This window comes from Aythya fuligula, chromosome 1, assembly GCF_009819795.1.
Source record: "Aythya fuligula isolate bAytFul2 chromosome 1, bAytFul2.pri, whole genome shotgun sequence".
Taxonomy (NCBI): domain Eukaryota; kingdom Metazoa; phylum Chordata; class Aves; order Anseriformes; family Anatidae; genus Aythya; species Aythya fuligula.
Window position 1 is genome coordinate 92,471,637 of NC_045559.1, and position 6,349 is coordinate 92,477,985.

A 6,349-nucleotide genomic window follows, 5' to 3' on the forward strand; every position below is an offset into this window, starting at 1 on the left:
AGGGGGAAGGAAAATCACCATTTGAGTACTCCAGGCTTCAGAAATAGAACTAAAATTGGAGGCTGCGCGACCTCGCTCTGGTACCTTTGTGCGTAAGCACTGTGCCTCCACTGATGTGATTAGATGCTATTTTTCCCCTGGGGGCTCTGCCTCATTCTGCGAATGAGAGAGGCCTGCGTGGGGAGGAAGGCAAAAATCAGGTGGCAAGGGAGACACTGCTGTCTGCATGCCCCTTTTTGCTTGGTTGCTGAAGCTGCCTTCTGTATGAGTCAGAAGTGAGAAAAGATGATTTTAAGATTCAAGTAATTGCTGGCTGCATTAGTATGCCAGGATGCTTCGCCTCAAAGCACCTGGGTGACATATCAGCAAGCAAGGCAGTTACACCAGCCTTTAGGCAGGCAACCATTATACCTGGTTTTATTTTCAATGCTACTAGGTTGAGATGCCCTAGGTTTGCAAAAACTTACTGGTTTGTATGGGAACGCTGAGTAGAAGTGCATGAAAGCACTGTATGCACAAGCTGCTGCCAAAGACATGAAGAACTGTGTTTTGAGCTACAGACACTTGTATAAAAACCATACCTGTGCATGCATGTATGTATTAACTGTTATGGGTCAGGCTGCATGGGGCCTTGTCCAGCCTGATCTAGGGGGTGGTATTCCTTTCTATGGCAGGGGGGTTGGAGATGCATGATCTTTAAGATCCCTTCCAACCTGAGCCATTCTGTGACTAACAAATGGAGGCTTTTGGCATTTCACAAAAGGAATCAGAAACTGGCAGCTTACCTCTATTTGCTTCGTGGCTCTCTGTTGGTAACATGAAGGAAAATGAACACAGATATACTTCATAAATGTCATACAGAAATTAAGATAGAAGGGAGCTACACACTAGATATATCTTCATTTATTAAATAGCTATAGGTCAGCAAAGCTCCTTCACACATACATAGGTGTTTGGACACAGTCTAAACAGCAGCAGGTGTCTGAGCAGTTAGATCTGCAGCTCACACAGAGAGGCAGGAGCAGTTTTTAATTCTGGCATTGCCCACAGCCCATAGCCTGTTACCTCTCTGTTGGGGACAAGTCACCTTGGAGGGCAGCATGCATCAGCCAGCCCAAAGATGGAACTCCTTAAGCGCAACATGCCTAAAAATAAATGGCACTTCAGCCATGGGCATCAAGCAGGTCAAGGGGTGACAACAGCCTCGTGTACAGAGGGTGCTGCTCCCCAGGGTAGTAATGGTTCCCCCAGGAAAAATTACTTCTGCTCTTGCTAATGAAAGGCAAAAGAGGAAATTACTTGGCCTCTGCAGAACACAAGCAAGGCAACAGCTCAATACCTTCAAGAATATCTTGAGGAACTTCACAGCATCAAAGCAAACCGTTAAACTCATCCTGCAATGAACACAATAGCTCTCAAAGTTCTTACTGCCTTTGAAAGCCACAAAGAAATTGTCTTAATTCATCTCACCCAGAATATAAGAAAGAAAATTAAAGGCTTCTTTTAAAACCTAGATTCAAATCCAATTGCTAGATATGCGATAAAAATAAACCAGAAGATATTTCGCTAAGCTTTATCCTCAAGAGATAAAAAGAGAAACAATTAAGGCACTTGATATGACACACAAGCAAGCAGAAATGGCTCCTGACTTTGGCACTCAGCCCCCATCAAGATTAAACAAAATATATTGTAACTGAGCAGCTCTAGATTTTATTATTATTTTTTTTTTCCTGGGGCTTAACATAAGCCTCTGGATTTTTAAATTACAATAGCCTTTTACTTCCTTCAAAGGTTATAGGACTTCTTGGCTGTACTGTAAAACACTGCTGAAATGCAACACTTGAGTATCAATATAAACAAATACATTCAGATAGATTATTCTGAGGTAAAACTGAGCCAAAACAACAGCTGCTTACTCACAAAATTAGTTTTTAATAACTTAATACAGCGCAAAACCCTAAAACACATTGTTAGCTCAGTTGCTCAGAAGAAAAATGTAACTAATACAGTATTTACTGGTGTACAAAGGCTCTGTTACATATGGGGAAAACGAGGTCTAGCCATCCTTGCTATGTGGGGGATCTCAGCATTGTGAAGTGTTTGTTTTCCATGCAGAGATAACCTTTTCAGAGATGTACTTTGGCTCAAAGGGAAGGGATCCTACAGAATTCAATCAGCACGTATTAAATGACAACCCACAGGCTGGAGTTAGAACAAAGGCTCTGTATCATGAGCCAGCCACATTAAAGGAGAACTGCAGCCAATTATACTACAGTAGCTTAGCCAAGGAAATCTGGGCTTTATCCACTCCTGTGTTTCTTTAGGACAATATTCTCCCTTCCCCTACACCAAAAGATTGGCAATGCTGGAAACATCCCACAAAGAAAACAGTTGCACTCACCATCTACCTGGGCTCTGCATCTCACAAGGGGCGTGTAGGCCATCTGCACACTTCTCAAACACCAAAGAGTTCATTTCTGACACAGAGCTTTAAAAGGAGATGATGTTTTCAAGCCCAGCAAGCATATAAGCAATGCTTTCAAAATCCATCTAAGCATCAAAAGATGCAATGCCCCCTCTTGAGGAGGCATTGTCCTTGTCCTTGGTACAGGACAGCTTTTGTATGTCCTTAAAGAGCCTCAGAGGTCTGTATAGAAGTAATAAAAAAGGTGCTGTGTTCACAACTGAATTACATACTGCCTGAAAGGATATTTCTGATCATTCCCAAATATGAAAGAAAATGGAAGTCATTGCCTGCTTTCCTCAAGGTTATGCAAAACAAAAAAAAACCCTCATCCGACAGCCTAAGAGCCTCAGAGTCAATTTTTAAGTATGGCAATGTTGGTGTTTGGCACCAGATCAACTGCTTCCAAATGATATTAAAAAGTCTTGCTAGACTCTGACCGATGTTGTCCTTGCAGGACATTTTTCAAGCTAAGCCAGAGCCTGCACTGCAAGACTGAAGTTCTGTGCTCCCTGCTCTGTGCATCTTTATTCGACCTCTTCTGATATTCAGACGAAGTTTTGAGCAGAGGTATATTAGTATACTTTCCTATTTACGTTTTCAAGGACACGCTCGGTAATAAAAGATCTATTGTTATGAGCACAGTGAATGCAATGTTAGCTCAAAAAGCAGCAGAGCCCAACAATAATGGAGTAGGAAGACAGACAATAAACACATTACTGGTAGCAAGACATTATATCAGTGCTCCCAGAATTCCTCAGCTTCCATTTCAGACAAAAGCTAATGCCATAAATGCAAACAAAGCAGAAATAAACAAAACCCACCACCAGCAACAACACAAAAACAACCAACACACCCCAAAACTCACCTTATAGACTCAAACTTGCGTTTACAGTTCAATTAGGAAGTCACGCAGGCTTAAAAGGAGGCATGGAGTGCACACAGTACTAATGCAAAGCCTGAAACACATCTGTGGATGCAGCTAGCTGCTCTTACTAATTCCCCTTTAAAAGAATCCCTGATAAAACAAGGTGCTACCAACTGACTACCTGCTCTTCAGCCAAGGCGGCCAGTTAATCCAGATTAAAGGGCAATATGTCAAAATGGACACAAGGCTGTTCCTTAGGAAGGAGAGCTTCACAGATGGCCGGTGTCAGAACCTTAGGCATGGCAGAATTGAGCAGAAGGTGGACATAAAATTAAGGATCCATAGTACCTTGTTATTTCTCTTCAAGAATTAATACCCTCTTTAATTAATGAACACCCTCTTTGATTAAGATACTTCCCCCCCCGCCCCCACAGTCATCGAGCAATCCACACTTGCCATTCTGGAGATGGAGACACCCCTTGCCCTAGCTGTCAGGCATGGTCAAGGTCTACCAGGATACTTACATGAATAGCTATATGGTTTTCAGTGTGACATAATTCAACCTAATTCCCATTTCTACATACTCCTAGGAAAATATCCAGTTTAGACTGGGCTGGGATGAGATACAAAAATGTGTCACTGGGATCTAAAGCCAGCAGACTTTCCAGCTCCATCACCCTGCAGGAGGAAAATTGGTGAGAAAGTTGAAAAGGACGCATGTTTCAGACAGTGAACAAAACTGGAGATTTCACAAGTAACCAGACTGAAATGCATGGAGGAGTTTGTTTATATACAAACCAACATTGTAAGGTTGAAAGCATTTCTTGTGAAACAAGTACTTGCCTAAAAGCACTCGATCTTCGGTTGTTAACTAACTCTTTTACTTAAAAAGGAGCAGAGAACATCTTACATCTTTACAAGAACACAAACTAAATCCATAAAGCTGTGTGTCAGTTTCAATGGAGTTTGTTCCATTTTTTTGCGAGAACAAGTGTAAGTCAAGTGCATTGTTAAAGAATTCCTGGAAAATTAGACGCTCACCTCCAAATCAAGACAACTGCAAGCACAAACAATACATAATTTCTAGCCCACGTTTAACATATCTGACACTGATGAATCAGTACCATAAGAAGTGAATTTTAGACTTCTGCACTCTGAATTTTGTATTCTGTTTACACAGCCTTTAAATACATCTTACTACTCACAATCAGAACTAAACACTGCCTGAACATCTATCAAAGAGCACACCATCTGTTCATTACATTGCTTATTCTAAACAGGCTTACTTACCACCACAGCTCTTAGGATTAATTCCTAAAGCAATGCTTTGTTTTCAGTTTGTAAAGCTCAGAAGTTGTACTATTTGTGCAGGATTTTAAACTACAGGATGAAGTTAAGATGAAAGGCAGCCAATATTCCATGTGCCTGGGAGGAAGGATTCCCCCATGTTAAGTCAGGCATGATAGCACAACATACCTGTTTTGACCATACCAATAAAACTATGCTGTCTTGGTAATAAGAGTAAGCATAGGGGGAGGACAGTGACAACATAGGAATTGGTTCAGGAAAATCTTTCTTTTCCATCGTATGTGCTGGCAGGGATGACCAACTGCACTTCAGAAGTTTGAGGTCAATGACACTGTCTGTTTTATCCGAAGGTTGGAAAGACTCCACTACTAGAACCAACCAGCACTGAGAAGCTTCCCAGTTTATGTACAAGACTGACTTCCTCAGGTGAGAGCAAGCAGTAGGCACTGTCGCTTGGAATCAGCTCTGAAAGGAATGGAGATGAAGTATGGGAAAGTGAAAGTCTAGAAAAAGAGATCGATATCAGGGAAGTAGTAGAGATCAGAGAATCCAGAATCGACACCAAAGATGAAGACAACATATGACAAGTCATATCATATGACAAATCATATATTGAAAGGCAGGAGCTCTGAACATTTGACTCATAGCAAAGAGGTACACCAAAAGAGCTAACGAGTACAGCAAACAAACACTACAGATTTTCCCCACCTTTCTCCTACCCCAGCATGATTGAAGTGATGTACAAAGCTACACAGAACCACATAAATGAAAACTTTCTCCAGGATATAGGATAAAAGACATCTACTCTCAGATATAAGGGTTAGAGTGCCCAATAACAAGACTTGGTGGTGCTCTGAATTAAGACAGCTCAAGTCTCTGCGCTTGTAAAACTGGCAGCTGACAACCTGACATAATGCACAGATAATTAAAAATCGACTCTATTGAAGAGCTGTTCATTGTACCGGTTACTCTGCACTAAATGAAGGAGCCTGTGGGGAATAGTCCAATAGCATATTATGTGCAACAAGAATATTAAAAGTGCACAGGGAACTTTATTACAGAACTGTTTTCAATGTTGATATTATCAAAAGGCCTAAAAGCAAACTCCCAGAACATAATTCATGTAGAAGAAGAGTTAAGTGTAAAAAGCTAGAGATTTTCTCTACAGTGAGAGGAGCTATGTATTTCAAATAAACATTTTAAACAGAAATGAATTTATTTGCTATTTCTATTAGCCACTATTACAGATTTGCTTCATTGCTGATTAGAAAAAACACTGCCAAGAAGGAACACAGAACTGTTGTCAGAGGGGCTTGATGGGTCCATGCATTTGTTTGCTGTGTATCCCAAAGGAGTTCAGCAACACTTCGCTTAGAACAACATCATACTGACATAGCACATTTTTCCAAGGGGTAAAAACAAGCCCAGTCAATATTTATGTATCATGCCTAGTACTGTGGATTTTATCATGTAAACTCCAAAAATTCATTTAGCATTTTCTGGGGCCATGAACCTTATTAAAATATAACATTACTCCGGTGAGTAGCATGACATTTTTGCCCTTGCATTCTACTGTCTGAAAACAAAGTCAAACCAGCATTTATCAGTTTAATTAGTAACATGCTTGACATTTCCTACTTTAATTTCTTCTCCGGCAGAAAGCGAGCAGAAAACGTTTACTTGCCCTTGCACTATGACCAAGAGACTTA